Source organism: Macaca fascicularis, chromosome 7, assembly GCF_037993035.2.
Source record: "Macaca fascicularis isolate 582-1 chromosome 7, T2T-MFA8v1.1".
Taxonomy (NCBI): Eukaryota; Metazoa; Chordata; class Mammalia; order Primates; family Cercopithecidae; genus Macaca; species Macaca fascicularis.
In genome coordinates, this window is record NC_088381.1 from 164,276,838 (window position 1) to 164,293,750 (window position 16,913).

Here is a 16,913-nt window from a genome sequence, read left to right on the forward strand (position 1 = left end):
GAGGAAGAGGAGGAGGAGGAGGAGGAGGAGACCCTACAGCACTGTTTGGAGGATTATGGGAAAATTAGGCCCACGCATCTGATATACAGTCAGCACCTCCAGTAGCCACACATCCTACAAATGTAAAATGTGTGTCTTGAACCAGAAAGTCCAAGGAGAGAGGGGCTGTGGCATTGAGTGGGGCAACTCTACATAGTCCTAGGGCTTAAATCCGTGGAATTTAAGTAATCCGGGTCCAAACTCACCAGAAACATTGCCTAGACTTTACTTGAATACCTTTAGTGACAGAGAACTAACTATTTCCAAAGGCAACTAACTCAGCTCAGCAAACATTCGGTGATCAGCTGCCCTTCCCCAGGACCAGAGATTCAGATAAGCAAACATCCTGTTCTGTGACTAAGGGGCTGATGGTGTGTGACAATCGAGATAGTGTAAGGAAAAAGGACAGCGTGTGTGTGTGTGTGGCACACACAAGACACGGACACTGCAATAAGTATTCATAGGAAGTCACTACAGTGGTGAGGCCCACATGGCACCAGAATGAACAGATTTAAGAAAGCTAGTCATCGCAGACTGTCACAGCTGGAAGGATTTTACAGAATAACCTATCTTATCACCCTCCTTTGCCCTAGAGATGGGGAAACTGAGGCTCAAAGAGCAAAAGCCACCTGCTCAAAGGCATATTGTTGAATCTAATAATAATAATAGCAACAGCAATAGCAACAGTGAGGGCAGCTGTCCTAGATGGACGCTGGCTCCATGCCAGTCCCCAGGCTAGGCATCTGGTGGCACTAGCTCATTTCACTTCTATAACAACTGGGTCCCCCGTCTTGCAGATGAGGAAGCCCAGGTTCAGAAAGGTGAAGCTGGGGGCTGGGGGTCTATCCCAGATCTTGCCATCACCTCCTCACTCTTCCAGTAGTGCCAGCCCCAGGCTGACCTTTGGCCAGCCAGGGCACCTGTCTTGGGAGCCTCGAGGCAGGGACAGACCATGCATCCAGGAAGCTCCCAGGCTCTAAGGAGGCAGCCCTATAACTTCTGGGTGACCAAAAATCAGGCAGGGATCCCTAAGTCCCTTCTGAGCCCCAGTCTCCAGGCTCCTCCAGCCAGGTCTGCCTTACACACTTGACCACAATCAACCCAGCTCTTTCTCGGTTCTTTTCATCTCTCTGATGGTCTTGTATGTAGAGTCATCCAGGTTCCCACTTACGAGCCTGTGAGATGGGATAAATCACTTCCCTTTGCTGAGCCTTGGTTCCTTCATCTGTAAATGGGTATAACAAGTTCCTCCAGGACAATCGTGAGGCTCAGGGAAAGGACTGTCATGCAAACCCACCATGGCATGAGCTGTCGAGTGCAGTGCCCAGTGCCACTAAGGAATGCGTGCCACTCTGGGACTGTGGAAAGTGCAGAGGGGCAGGGTTGAAATGCTCGTGCATGACTTGGGGCAGGTCACCTCCCTCTCAGAGGTTTCGTTTCCTTATTTGTTAAGCTTGGACTAAAAATCTCTAAAAGGTGAGATTCTTCCAACTTCATAGCATGTCTGTGGTCCTTGATGGTTTACAAAATGCTTTTGCACTTGAGACCCCTAAGTGCTAATTCTACCACATCCCCATCCACTTAATAGTGGGATGACCTTAGCCTAGGCTCTTTACCTAAACTTCCATAAGCCCCTCGCTGGAATTTGAACCTGTTTTGCTTTTTCAAAGTGAGGGTAATGCTACTGGCCCCACCCATCTTACAGGACAAGGGAAGCCCAAGGACATGAGAGCATTCTGAGCTGCATCCCAGGCCCTGCTCCGCCACTGATTTGCTGAGGCTGAGTTTCCCCACCTGCAAAATGAGGACATAAACACCCATCTAGAGCTGGGCATGGTGGCTCAAGCCTGTAATCCCAGCACTTTGGGAGGCCAAGGCGGGCAGATCACTTGCGGTCAAGAGTTCGAGACCAGCCTGGCCAACATGGCGAAACCCCGTCTCTACTAAAAATACAAAATTTTACTATTTTGTAAAAATACAAAAAATTAGCTCATGCCTGTAATCCCAGCTACTAGGGAGGCTGAGGCAGGAGAATTGCTTGAACCCAGGGGACGGAGGTTGCAGTGAGTGAGCCAAGATCATGCCTTTGCACTCCAGCCTATGCAAAAGAGCGAGACTTCGTTTCAAAAAAAAACCAAAGCAAAAAAACTCATCTAGAGTGTTGTGGGGATTAAATGAGTTAATATCTGTTAAGTGCTTTGAACAGAGCTGGCACGGCTGGGCACGGTGGCTCACATCTATAACCACAGCACTTTGGGAGGCCGAGGCGGGTGGGATCACTTGACTCCAGGAGTTCAAGACCAGCCTGACCAACATGGCAAGACCCTGTCTCTACTAAAAATACAAAAATTCATACCAATGATAAAAAAATAAATAAATAAAATAAAAATAAAAATAAAAATAAAAAAATTAGCAGGGCGTGGTAGCATGCTCCTGTAATCCCAGCTACTCAGGAAGCTGAGGCAGGAGAATCCCTTGAATCCAGGAAGCGCAAGATTCAGTGAGCCAAGATTGCACCATTGCACTCCAGCCTGGGTAACAGAGCAAGACTCTGCCTCAAAAAAAAGAACCAAAAATCCCATAAGAGAAATGGGGTTTTTTCTTATGAGAAAAATAAATATCTCCGGTGTTTCCTCTGACTTGCCCGGGGTCACACAGCTCACAGGGGAGGAGTAGGGACCAGGACCTGGTACTTGGGCCCCTGCTGCTCTGCCCTATGCCTTTGGGGACTTCTGGACAAGGGTGGGCTTCTCTGGGCTGACAGAGGAGACAGAGGCAGTGGTGTGCTGGTAAATGGTTAACAACTGGCTCTCTGGAAGAAAAATGCTCTAACTGTAGCAAAAAAAAAAAAGAGAGAGAGACTAGAACTGGCACATTGCAGATGATATATGCATTTGCTGTCAATATCAGCATCAGCATCATTACTTGTCCTTTCAACAAATATTTCCTGAGCCCCCGTCATAGGCCAGGCCCAGTGCTAAGAGGTGAGGACACAGTGGAGGGAAGACAGAAAGTTAAGTGTGCTGTTTCCATAAAGTGCGCTGACAGCCATATAGGAGCAATGGAGCTGGGGTGTCTCTACAGCGACTGGGAGGGCCTCCTAGAGAAGGTGACATCAAGCAGGTTCTGAAGGATGACTAGGAGTTGGAAGGGCTCCTACCCTTTGTGGAGTGGGAGATGGTCCTAGGACCATTCTGGCCGACCAGGCCTAGAGCCCATTGTGACATTGGACTTGAAATTGGTCACTGCGAGAGTGTTTATACCATAGAAATTTGCAAATGCTACAGTTAGGGCATTTTTTCCAGAGAGCCTGTTGTTAACCATTTACCAGCACACCACTGCCTGTCTCCTCTGCCAGCCCAGGGAAGCCCACCCTTGTCCAGAAGTCCCCAAGAGCATAGGGCAGAGCAGCAGGAGCCCAAGTACCGGGTCCCAGACCTCACCCCTCCCCTGCGAGCTGTGTGGCCCTGGGCAAGTCAGAGGAAACGCTGGGGGTATTTATTTTAAAAAGTGTCTATCAGGAGTCTACACCATGCCAGGGGTCTCAAAGGTGAATGAGGCATGAGGCTGTCCCTCGAGCAGCTCAGGAGGAACTGGAGGAGGTTTCCTAGGCACAAGCTTATCCATACCATGACACATAGACCCTGAAGTGTTTTAAATCAATTACAAAATGCAAAAGTACAAGGAAGCTGACAGATCTTTGCTTCAGGAGAAGTGGAGGTTTGGGAACAAATGAGATCATCAAGGTCTTTTTGTCCATTTTCTAAGGAGTTGGGGTCACTGCCTGAGATCCTGCAGATCTGGAGGTACCAACATGAGACTCCGAGGGCCACCTCCTCTGCCCCTCTCTCCCCACCTCCTTTAAGGCCCTCTCTGGAATCCATTCCTTTCCCTCCATCTCCCCAGACCTGGCTCAGGCCTCCATTGTGCCTCTGGTCTGATGCCTCAGCCTCCTCACTTCCTGCCTCCAGATTTTGCCAATCACCCCCACCTTAGGCCATGTCCAGGCATCCTGGCACAAAAGCCAAGATGAGATTTATACTTGAGAGCGTATATGAGAGGGATGCAACTGAGGCTTCCTGGAGTGCATGGACACAGCCATGGCCTCAGGTCATCATCTCCCCCACCAAGCCTCCCACACCTCCTGTCCCCATCTTGGGCACACTTCCCACCACCTAGGAGACTCCTGAGGACAGAGACCATCTGTCCTTCACCACTATATCCCCTCATAAGGAGAGATAATGCAGTAAGGTGCTAAGGTTCAAATCCCAACTCCACCCGTCACCAGCTGTGTGACTCTAGACAAGTCACCTCACTGCCCTGTTCCTCCAATTTTTATAAAATTGGGATAGTACCAGTGCCTCCATCTAAAATGGATGTAGATTACATGATTTCGTGGAAAGTGCTTAGAACATTGCTTGGCATTCATAGTAAGCCTCCAAAAACTGAAGCTATTATTATTCCCTGGTTGCTGGCCCAGAGTAAGGACTCATAAATTTGTTGAGTGAATGCAACCTAAACAGGGAAATGCTCTGTAAATGCTGGTGCAAGCTTGTCAGCTTCATTGTCGTCATCAACGTTGCCCTGATGCTGTTGATGGTGGGTGTGCTGTCTAGAGCCCTGCTGGCTGTAGAGCACCAATGTGGGCACAGTCCTAGGCCCCTGCTCAAGTAGAGTATGTGAGGACTCAGGAGACATCAACAGACATTCACAGTATTTACACTGGGACCATGCAACCAGTGTGGTTGAGTAGACACCTGGAGGACAGAGTTCTGTGTTTATTTGGGAAGGGTTGCTGGGGAGAATCAGCTGTCTGGAAAGGCTTCCTGGAGGAAGAGGATTTTCTAGAGGTGCTTGAGTGTTTGGCGCAAGGAGGCTTGTGGGGAACCGGAATGTCCTAGTGTTTAGACCAGCAAGGAAGAGGTTGGGATAAGGACATAGGACATTGGGACAGACAGAAAGCCTGAGTCTAGAAGGAAGGGGCCAAGGTCCCTGGAGAGCAGTGAGAGGAAGGATTAAGGACCATTGAGTGGGTCATGGGGGTTGAGAGTGAGGGCTCTGTGTAGGAAAAGTGGTTTCCCACTCAATACTTTCAACCCCTCTGTGGTTAAATGTGTGGGTTTATTTCCTCAGAAATTGTCTTACAATTCCATTCAATTCTGACATTATCTGCCCGGAGGCAGCACAGACCCCACAGGATAAGAGCTCAGTCCCACAAGAGTGTCCCCACTTCAGAACCCATCGCAAGTTTCAAGTGGCCACACTTGTGACCAACCAGCTTTAAGGCAAGGGTTCCCACAACCGCCTCCACGGGTTCAGTAATTTGCTAGGATGGCCCACAGCATCAGGGAAACATTTACTTACATTACTGACTTATAATAACAGATAACACTCAGCCACAGTCAGATGGAAGAGAGGCACAGACCCACACGTGGGGCAGGGGCCTGGAGCTTTGGTGCTGTCTCTGAGAACAGCACCACCTCATCATCTCCCTGTGTTCACCAGCCTGGAAGCTCTTCCAATCTTGTCTCTTAGGGATTTTTATGGAGGCTTCATCATATAGGCATGATGGATAATAAACTCAATCTCCAGCCCCTCTTCCCTTCCTGGAGATGCAGGGGTGAAAGTTCCAAGCTTCGTATCATGGCCTGGTCTTTCTGATGACAGCCCCCATCCTGAGCTATCCAGCCACCACCAAGAGTCACCTCATTAGAACAAAAGATGCTTCTATCATCTAGATATGTCAAGGGATTTAGGAGCTCCGTGTCAGGAACTGGTGTCAAAGACCAAATATGTATTTTCTATTATATCACGATATCACAGGCTGTGAGAAGAATGCAATCAATGGTCAAGCTCCAGAGCTGCATGTTCTCCAATATGGCAGTGACCAACCACATGCAGTCACCGAGCATTTGAAAGGTGGCTGCTTCAAACTGGTATGCTGAGTAAATACACACTAGATTTTGAAGAGTTAGCAGGAAAAAAATAATAATGCAAAATAACTCAATGACTTTTTGTATTGATTACACATTAAAATAATGTTTTGGATATATTTGATTATACCCAATATACAACCAAAATTGATTTCACCTGTGTCCTTTTTACTTTTTTTAATGTGGCTCCTAGAAAATTTGAAGTTACCTCTGTGGCTAACTTTGTAGCTCCATTGGACATCACCAACTGCTCTGAGCTATGGAAAATTCCGTAGAACAAACAACTGGAAGTTGGAAGAAAAGACAGTAAGAGATAGCAGGGAAGGCTGTAGGTGAAAAGAAACTTAAGAGACCTGTCAAACAACCCAATGTGTAAAGTCATTTGCATTCTGATTCAAGAAAATCAGCTGTGAAAAAAATAGCGTGAAATTTATATGATTGGAAATTGTAATACTTCCTGGGTAGTTGATGCTATTAAGGAATTATTGTCAGTTTCTTCGAGATGTGATAATGGTTGTCTGGTTATGCTTTCTGAAATAAGAGTCCTTAGCTTTTAGAGAAGCATAGTGAAATATTTACAGATGAAATGACAGACATGCAGGATTTACTTCAAATATTACAGGAGGGGTAGGGTAGGTTTGGGCATAGGGAAAAAGATTGGCTGCGAGTTGGTGATTACTGAAGCTGGGTGAAGTATGTGGAGTTTCACTATGCTAGTCTATCTACTTGTAGGTATATTCCAAATTTTCCATAATAAAAAGTTTAAAACAACAACAACAACAACAAAACTAACCACCATCCCCACCTGAGGTTCTGGCCCAGACTGCTTATTTCGAATCCCAACTCTAGTCTTGCTGGCTGTGCCTCTGTTCACTCATCTGCAAAATGAGAATGATAGTATTAGTCCCTACATTGCAGGGGTTTATCTGTAATGTGCTTAAAAATGTGGAAACGAGATAAATGAAATGAAGATACGTTGCAGGCCCTTTGCACACTGTCACGGTGCTCCCAATGCCCTGTTCCAGGGAGGTTATCCTTATTTACCAAAAGGTTAAGTCACCTGCCCTAGGTCATCCAGTCAGTGGAGGCAAAGCCAAGACATGTCCTGAGTTCGTCTGACTTCTGAGTTCAGGCATGACCTGAATGTTCTTGCCTCGGGCTCAGGGCTCAACGTTTCCTGTCTTCTCTGCGTCTCCAGTCTTGAGAGATTCTGGCCTGTTTCCCTGCAGATCACCTCTAAGGAACGTGCTTCTCTCCTGCTCCTTTCCAGAAAAGGCATAACAGTGGCAGAACCAGGAACTCTAGAATTCTGAAGGTTGACTCCCTCAATCCCAAGGGGCTCTACCTCCCGAGCGGAATTGGATAGAGGACAAAGGTCACGTGGCTAGGGTGAGGCTTTGAGATGGGCAAGACTGAGAAGGACTGACAGGTCAGGGCCAGGACCCAGGATCTTCAGAAGCCACAGGGAGTGAGGCAGGGAGCAGTGCCACACCCAGTGAAGGGGAACTTGCTACGACAGATTTGTTCCTCCCATCTCCAGAAGAGCCTTTGGATGCCAGTGGGTGAGGAGCTGAACCTCTGCAAATTCAGTGTGCTGATCCCATTGTCTCTGCTTGCATGCCTCTCAGGATGGGGAGTTCACTGCATCCCCCTCTTTAAGGACATTATGGTTGTACAAAGGTCTCCAGAATCATCTGTTACAACCCCTCATTCTCCCAATGAGGAAATTAAAGCCCAGAGATGATGAGGCATTTACACAAGGGCACACCTGGTCCTGGGCCTATGACCCCTAGACAATACTCCTTCCACCTCTTTGCTATAAAGTCTCAGACAAGGGAGGAATCTTGGCTGGCTGAGAAATCAGGGAAGGCTTCTTAGAGGAGGTGAGATTGGAGGTGGCCCTTGAAGGGTGGCACTAAGATGTCGCTTGATATCCTAATTTTTTTTGCCCTGCCCATGTCTGTGCCTGTGCTGCCATGTCACACTAAGCAGAGTAAAATGAAGGAAGAAAGGGATGAAAGGGGCAATAAAGCGACTCCCAGGAGCTGAAAGGGCAATAGTATAGGTCCCTTCAGTACCGAGGGTATGTTGTGGGAAGCCCTTAGACCCCAGGTATTACCCTGTGCAGACAGGGATAAAACTCCACCTGTCCCAACTCAGTACTCTCCCCGGCTCCTCTGGCCTGCTTGCTGGGCAGGGCCCAAACCAGTTCATGATTCCTTTTTCTCTGTGACCGACCAGTTAGGTTCTCTGTTTACTGTGTCTCCTCCTCCTTGTTTTGTATACCGAGCTGGGTGGGAAGAAGGTCACAGCCCAGGCTTGCACGTGGTGGAGGAGCGGGGCCAGTAGCTGGTTAGGCAGAGATCCCGCCCACCGCCCTCTGCTCCCACCCCAGCCGGGCCTGTGCCATCCCCAGGACACCAGAGACCACCAGGGGGCTGGAGAGGCTGCAGGATAATCAGCCTTCCTGGACACACCCAGCTAGGGCTCACTTCCCAGCCTGAGCTGTTGCTTAGGAATTGCTTTTCTGGGAAACACACCCTCTTCCAGACCTGCAGCCTTCTTATGTGGTTTTTGGTTTTGCTTTCTGCTGAGGGTTTCTATTTTTTCCTGGTATACGTGAATGGCATGCAGGAAAGTGGAATGGGGACATCGTGACCACCACGCAAAGGCCATTGCATTTAAGGTTTGATGTAAGCTCCTCACTCTCCACCCCCAATACCCCTCTGCCTCGGCCTGGGGTATGAGGTCTTGGTTTTGACAGCCAGACAATATTAGCACGCGCTCTGTCTTCCACCTGCGATGCGGCACTGTAGGACAATTTTAAAAAGCAAAGTGGCAGGCTGGGCGCGGTGGCTCACGCCTGTAATCCCAGCACTTTGGGAGGCTGAGGTGGGCGGATCACCTGAGGTTGGGAGTTCGAGACCAGCCTGACCATCATGGAGAAACCCCGTCTCTACTAAAAATACAAAATTAGCCGGGCGTGGTGGTGCATGCCTGTAATCCCAGGTACTCAGGTGGCTGAGGCAGGAGAATTGCTTGAACCTGGGAGGCAGAGGTTGCAGTGAACTGAGATTGCACCATTGCACTACAGCCTGGGCAACAAAAGCGAGAGGCTTGGTCTCAAAAAAAAAAGCAAAGTGGCTGAATACCAAGATTGTAGGAACTAGGTTCAGCCACACTGGCTGTGTGTCCTGGTAGAATGCCTATCCTCTGTCTCTGGGCCTCCATGCCCATCTCTGTAACATGAGGGATTCTGATGAAATAATGCCCGAGAGCCCTTTCCATACTAATACTCCAGGATTCTGTAAGGTTAACTTGGCAAGAACTCCAATGGCGGAAAAAAGATGGACGGAGGAATATGTCCAGTCTAATAACCCTATGCTCAAGTCAGAGGGCTCCTCGGCAGTGTTCCCCAGGGCTACAGCCCTGGCCCCAGACCCTGAGCCCCTCTAACCTGGGTCAAACCCGTGAAAGCCACTCCAGCAAGAGACAGGCAAAGCCTGGGCTCTTGCTCCAGGCCAGCATTGCCTTGCTGTGTGGCTGCAGACATTGTATCACCTCTCGAGGGCCTCAGTTTTCCCCTCTGCAAAAGATAGGGTGGGGTAGGTTGGGCATTTTCTTCTTAACTACCAGGGCTCTTTCCTCCAATAAAATTGTGATGGAAACCGGATATCACACAAAGAGAAAGGAAACACTGGCATTTCTGGAGTGTTTGAAGCGTGTGAAGGATTGTTTAAGAACCTTGCAATCATTAATGTACTTTGTGCTCACATCAGCCCCACAAAGTAGGTGCTATTATTATCTCTATTTGACAGATGAAGAAACTGAGGCCCTGAGGAGTTAAGCCACTTATCCAAGGTAAAATGTGGGAGCTGGGCTTCTGATAGGGAGTGGACCTCACTCATGAAACCACAAGACTCGTGTAGTTCCAACCCCCTGGGGACATCTCCAGGCACTTGACCCATGCTCGTCCAACATTCATGTATGCACGCACATACATACACACATGTGTGCACAAACAAACACATGCATGCACACACAAACACACACACATACACACACCAACACAAACACACATGTGCACACTCACACGTGTGCACACAAACACACACACATGCACACACACACACAAATGCACACACACATGCACACTGTGGCTACTCCTCTGCAGCCTGCTGGGCAAACCTGGCTTAAGCCCCAAATCAAAGGTGACTGGCAAGATTGCGAGACAGATTTCTGGAGATGGGAAACTCTGTGCCATCAAATTGTCTCAGGGACGGAACACCCATCAGAGACCTGGGGGAGAGAAGAGACACGGGGGACCTGCCAATTTTGCTGACCTATGCTGCTGACTCCCCAGTAGCCCCCCAGTCCTATGGGCAGCTAAGCCCATGTCCAAGCTGCCATCTGCACAGGGCTTGTTCCCTGGAGGGCTACAAGTCACAGCATCCCCTCCAGGATAGCCAGTCCTGTGAACCCCCTCAATTCCTCACTATTCCTTGGGGCCTGCCCTGGGAGAGGGGAGAGTTCCCTGGACCCCTTCTTGGGACTCGCAGTGACAGGGATGTGGCTCACTTGCTCAAATCCTTTGTGGGAGGGGAAGCACGCAGATGAGCAGGTGCTGGGGCTGGGGCAAGCGCTTTTGGGCTCTGGCCCTACAGTACCGTCTAGGGGTGTGTTACAATTAATGCTCTTTTAGCAGTTGCCATCCACCAACAGCTAAGTGTTACACCCTGCCCTCTTGGTACCCGAGTCCTTGTCTGGCATCCAGGAAGAATCAGGTCACATGGACTTGAGGGATGGTGAATGAAGAGGGTTTATTGAGTGATAGAGGTGGCTGTCAGTGGGATGAGGAACTGGAAAGGGGATGGAGTGGGAAGGTAATCTTCCAGATGGCTGAACTCTTCTCCAACTGTCCAGCTGCCTCTTCCACATTCAAACACTTCTTCTCTTCTCTCCTTCTCTGCCATGCTGCTCTGCTCCTCTGCCAATGGAGTTTGGAGTTTTTATGGGTATAGGATGGGGGCATGGCAGGCCAGGGTGGTTTTGGCAAAAGCAACACTCAGGTGGGAAAACAGGAATGTGAAATTCTTGTTTAGGGCCGTGGACCCAGGCTTGCTGGTGAGGCCTTTACCAGAGAACTGTCCTCCTCTACCCAGTATTTCTCTGCCTCCTGTCCATACCACCTGCACCAAGAACCTCGCTGGGTGGGAGCCAATCCAGAGCCAGAGAAAGGACTTGACACTTGGCCTCAGGCAGACCCAGGCTTGAATCCTGGCCCTGACTCTGATGAGCAGGGTGACCTCAACTATCTCAGTTGCCTCACTGCCTCTGCTTTCCCATCTGGAACATGGGAATAGTGATGCATCAGCCACTCAGTGCAGTGTTGAGGCTGGAACAGGCGGGGCACACTGTAAGCTCCATTTCCCTTGGCCTCCGCCCAGCAACTATGTCTGCTGGGTAGAAGAGGAGAAATAAGGATCACACCCTGCCCTCTACCAGTCAATCAACAACCATTTATTAAATACCTATTATGTGTCAGTCACTTGACAGAGAAATGAAATAACAACACAAGCAACTCTTATAGCTGTGCCCTATAATAAATGTTATAGAAGCAGGAGGCGGGTAGTGGTGGAAGAGAACCTCCTGCTTGCAGGAGGATATCAGTCAGAGAAACAGAACCAATAGAAGACACAGATTAAGAGATGTATTGCAAGGAATTGGCTTATGTGATTGTAGGGATGACTAGGCAAGTCAGAAGTCCCTTGGGAAAGCTGCCCAGAAGGGCATGCCAGAACACTCAGCCTTGGACCGAAGCTCCTGCCCGCAAGCTGAATTTCTTCTTCTTCCAGGAAACCTCAGATCTGCTCTGAAGTCCTTTCAACTGACTGAATCAGGCCCATGCAGGGAGTCGAAGACAAGCTTCCTTAGTGAAAGCCAGCTGGCTGTGGGCTGTCACCACACAGACAAACTGCTTCACAGCAATACTGAGATTAGCGTGAAACGGAATAACTGGGGCCTGTTGTCCAGCCAGGCGGACCCACAGACTCACCGCAGCAGAGCACCTACAGGAGGCCACGGAGGGTTAGTGACAGAGCAGAATCAGGCAGGGCACCCGGGCAGGGGGCAGCCCCAGCAAAGGCTCCTAGAGGGGATTGTAGAAGAGGTCCTTGGAGATCAGGGAGTATAGCAACATGGCTGCAGCACTATGAAATAAAATAAAATAAAATAAAAAAGATTTGGAATAAAAGAATGGTTTCATAAACAAAAATAAACAAATGCAATGCCTTATTTGAAGGCATCATTACTACAGCCATGATGGAGCAACACGGAAACATTCCCGTGATAGGAGGTTTCATGTAAAACCACCGCGACAGAATACGGCTGCATGTGGCATACATAAGCAGCTGTGTCCAGGGATGGAACTCCAGCAGATTTTCCTATTAGTTTTAAATGCTCTTATTTTTATTTTATTTATTTATTTATTTTTTTGAGACAGAGTCTTGCTCTGTCACCCAGGCTGGAGTGCAGTGGCCGGATCTCAGCTCACTGCAAGCTCCGCCTCCCAGGTTCACGCCATTCTCCTGCCTCAGCCTCCCAAGTAGCTGGGACTACAGGCTCCCGCCACCTCGCCTGGCTAGTTTTTTGCATTTTTTTTAGTAGAGACCGGGTTTCACCGTGTTAGCCAGGATGGTCTCAATCTCCTGACCTCGTGATCCGCCCGTCTTGGCCTCCCAAAGTGCTGGGATTACAGGCTTGAGCCACCGTGCCCGGCCTTAAATGCTCTTTTATGTAGGGTTTTTTTTTTTTCTTTTTTTGAGATGGAGTCTTGCTCTGTCGCCCAGGCTGGAGTGCAGCAGTGCAATCTCAGCTCACTGCAAGCTCCGCCTCCTGGGTTCAAGCAATTCTCCCCCTTGAGCCCCCCGAGTAGCTGGGATTATAGGCACCTGCAACCACGCCCAGATAATTTTTGTATTTTTAGTAGAGACGGGGCTTAATATTAGTTTTAAATGCTCTGTGCTGTAGTTTTGGTTTTTTGTTTTTGTTTTTGTTTTTGTTTTGAGATGGAGTCTCGCTCCATCACCTAGGTTGGAATGCAATGGTGGGATCTCAGCTCACTGCAACCTCTGCCTCCCGGTTCAAGTGATTCTCCTGCCTCAGCCCCCCAAGTAGCTGGGATTATAGGCACCCGACATCATGCTCAGCTAATTTTTGTATTTTTGTAGAGGTGGAGTTTCACCATGTTGGTCAGGCTGGTCTTGAACTCCTGACCTCAGGTGATCCACCCACCTCGGCCTCCCAAAGTGCTGGGATTACAGGCGTGAGCCACTGCACTCAGCCTAGTTATCTTTTCTCTTTTTTTTTTTTTTTTAAGAGAGAAATGTTATTTTTTTTAAGGGGAATGAGTGGTGTTAGGATGTCAGATGAAATTGCTTGTTTATTAAAACTGAAAACCCCAATGTGGGGAAAGAAACAAAACACACTGAGCAGAGTAATCTAACCACGGCGAACAGGGAAAATAGACCGAGAATAACATAAGCTCCAAGGTCTCCAAGGGCGAGCAAAGCCAGGCTGGCAGGCCTCCTCCTCCCCTGCAGAAAGCAGGATGGATGAGGGGCTCTGCTTCTCCAGGCTCCATGTCCCCCCAAAAATGTTTCCAGAACATTCCAGGCCCATAAAGTGTCCAAATGCTGGAAGGACCCACATGTATATGTCTGGGATTGAATCAAATCTTCTGACTCAGTTGTCTTTGGGAGTTCTGAGAATGGAAGTCACTTCCCAGAACCACGTCCTCCCCCTACAGACAGCATTGGCCTTCTTTTCAGGGAAGAAAAGAAAAGGGACTCTTGGAAGCCCTCTTGAGGGCCACACAGCTCCTGCTGTTGAGACTGATATGGTTTATGAGGCACCATCGCCCCCTTCCGCCACCCCCTGCCTGCTGTAGCCTGAGGCTTACCTTCGTGACTGTCTATAAACAGCATCCAGACTCAGTAACCACGTCAATCAGCTTTTAGAGGAAAACATTTATTCTGGGGAAGTGTCAGGGAAAGAATTCAGGAGATCTTGTTTCTTTCTAGCTCTGGCCTTGACATCGACTTGCTGGGTGGTCTGAAGGATTTCACTTATTTACACAGCAAATGTTGTTCAAGAGTTTAGGATGTGCAAAACTCAGCTGCAGGCACCGTGCGGGGTGGGAAGATGAGCAAGGCAGGGTCCTCCTCTCCGAGTACAGCGAATGTGGTGGGACAGACACACACTTTACACACGCATGCACGCACACCATGCGCTCAGCTGCCACTGAGAGCAGATAGGAGATGCAGAGGCAGAGGGAGAACAGCCACCCTCTGACTAAGGACAGAGCCCAGCTGTCTCAAGAGCTCTCCTGGATGGACAGACTGGTGGTGTCCCAGCAACACCCCCCATCTCTCCATCCAGCTGTGTAATGAATGACTGAAAACCTCAGCTGGCCTGTGAGCAGGAGAGCTGACCAGGTGGAAGGGAATCCCTGACACCCTACAGCCCCTGGTGTAGCTAAAGCAGACGGGCCTCCTGGGCTGGTGCAGGAAGAGCAGCTTACATTCTCGAATACATTGACCATGTGCTCCATGCGTCTGACACACACGGACTCGTCTACTCCCCACAGCAGCCCTAGGAGATGGGGCTGTTTGAAATACCAATCCCCATTGTATAGTTGAAAAAAATGAGGTGCGATGAGGTTAAATAACGAGCCCTAGAGAGGAGGACTCAATTCACAGTCAGCTTCCAGAGCCCATCGGCCTAAGTGCCAGGCTGGCTTCCCGTCCGTAATGCACGTTTCCAGCTAGAGACTTCCAGGCTGGGTTTCCCACACTTAGCCATTTACATTCACGTTCGCAGTTTTTGCCATATCCATGTCACCTGTACAACTATGTCTTTAGTAGTGACTTACTTTTGAACTGTAACTTCATATCACCAATTTAAATGGAAAATGAGTGTCACGTATCATAAAAGAAAGACGGTAACTGTAAAAAAGAAAAGCAATAGAATGTAAACATTGCTATTAAAGCCTGGGTGGATTCGGGGGCCAGCCAAGGCTCTGAGCCTGTGCAGCGTGTCAAAAGGGGAGATTGCGCATACAGAAAGGTGTTGAAGATGCACGGACACCACGCTGAGACTGTCTTGTTGGCCTAATCAGGAGGAATGACTAAATGATTCAAGGCTATTTGCCAGCCAAACTACTTCCCTTGCTGGGAAATGCTTCCCAGCTCTAACATGCAGTCACAAAATACAGGACACAAGCTGACATCAGGAGGAAAACTATCTTTTCCTTCTCCACTCCTGAGTTCTTGGTTGGGGGCCCTGAAACAAAAAACAGATTAACAAGAGAAAAGTGAACAAATTAATTTAATGTAAGTTTAATGTGACATGGGAACCTTCATAAGGAAACGAAGTGATTAAGCCTGAGAGCCTTTTTATTTTTTTGAGACAGAGTCTCACTCTACCACCCAGGCTGGAGTGCAGTGGTGCCATACGGCTCACTGCAGCCTCGATCACCCCGGGCTCAGGTGATCTTCCCTCCTCAGCCTCCCAGGTAGTTAGGACTAGGACTACGGGTGTGCGCCACCACACCCACCTAACTTTTTTGTACTTTTTGTAGACTCAGTCTTGCTGTGTTGGCCAGGCTGGTCTCCTACTCCTGGGCTCAAGCGATCCGCCTGCCTCAGCCTCCCGAAGTGCTGGGGTCACAGGCGTGAACCCCTGTGCCTGGCCTGAGTGTTTCCATTAGATGTGATGAAGAGTGGAGAATTGTGGGATGTGGTGGGACCAGGGGGCACGAGCGAAGTGTAGAGAAGTGAGGAAAGAGCAAGGCCTGTCGGGGCTCCTCTCTGTCCCCAGTGCTCGGAGGGGAGGGTGCCCCTTTCCTCTGGGTGTGGAGTCTGGTGACCTGCTTCAGGGAACAATCACAGAGTCCTTCCTGCACCTACTGTTTCTTGGATTCTTTCCACTTAAAATATTCAACATGCGAAGCTGCCACATTTTGGGGTAGCGTGCCCTGAATCCCATCATTGGCTACAAGGTCGGGGGCCCCATATGAGGCACACTTGGCCCCTGAGACAGTGACAGTATGTATTTTGCGGAGGCCACTGCTTCAAAGGCCCTAAGGTGTGGATTCCTGGGAAACCCAAACAGGCTGTCTCGAAGGCTCGAGTGGAATTGATTCCTGACAGCGCCAAGCCCACAGTGTCTGTAGGAGTAAATGAAGAAAGTGTTTTTACAGTAAGTCTTCTTGGACAGAATTCTGAGGCAGAGAGAGAATGAGTGAATCAGATGTTGGATGTTCCCTCTAAGGTGTCTGTTTAAAAAATCAGGGGAAAAACCCAGCAGCACAGTCATCGCCTGTCCCCAGCTCTGAGGATCAGCGCCTGTGAGGGCCACGAGTCCACCCTCCTAGCTCTGTAGACAAGGAGACTGTGGTCCAGAGGGATGGAGATCCCACAGACAGCGGCCCACCTGGAGCACCCCCTCCCTGCCTGACTTTATATTCCCAGGATGCGTTCATCAGGGTCTCAGTAAAAAAAGAGAGGGCACATTCCAATTGGGTAATAGGAAGAGGATGTTAATGAAGCATTTCTTTACAGTGGTGTCGGCAGCATATTGGGGTTCTGCGAGGAGCAGGCAGCACCCCAGGTGCCTCGGTGCTGGTGCGACAAAGCCTTAGCACCCTCCCTACCTCCCTCCCTCCCTCCCTCGCGATCAGGCCCCTGATAAAAGCAGTGAACTCTGCTCCAGGCCAAGCCAGCATAAAGGCCCCAAGAGAGGAGCCAACAACACCCCATCCTCCCTCTCGCCCTCCCTCAGGCTCCTGCTGGGGCTCCCACTGGCCAAACCCAAAGAGAAGCCAGAAGGCAAAGAGCCCCAGGGTACCCGTAGGGGCTCCCGAGGCAGGGGTCACAGAGG

General features: G+C 49.4%; 2 protein-coding genes across 5 annotated transcripts in view; both read left to right on the plus strand.

Moving 5' to 3' along the window:
* The window catches only part of BDKRB1 (bradykinin receptor B1), a 60,376-nt gene that overhangs the window by 12,273 nt on the left and 31,190 nt on the right, over positions 1–16,913 (plus strand). The gene's annotated exons all lie outside the window — the stretch shown is intronic.
* Positions 1–16,913, plus strand: part of BDKRB2 (bradykinin receptor B2) — a 39,549-nt gene that overhangs the window by 12,273 nt on the left and 10,363 nt on the right. The gene's annotated exons all lie outside the window — the stretch shown is intronic.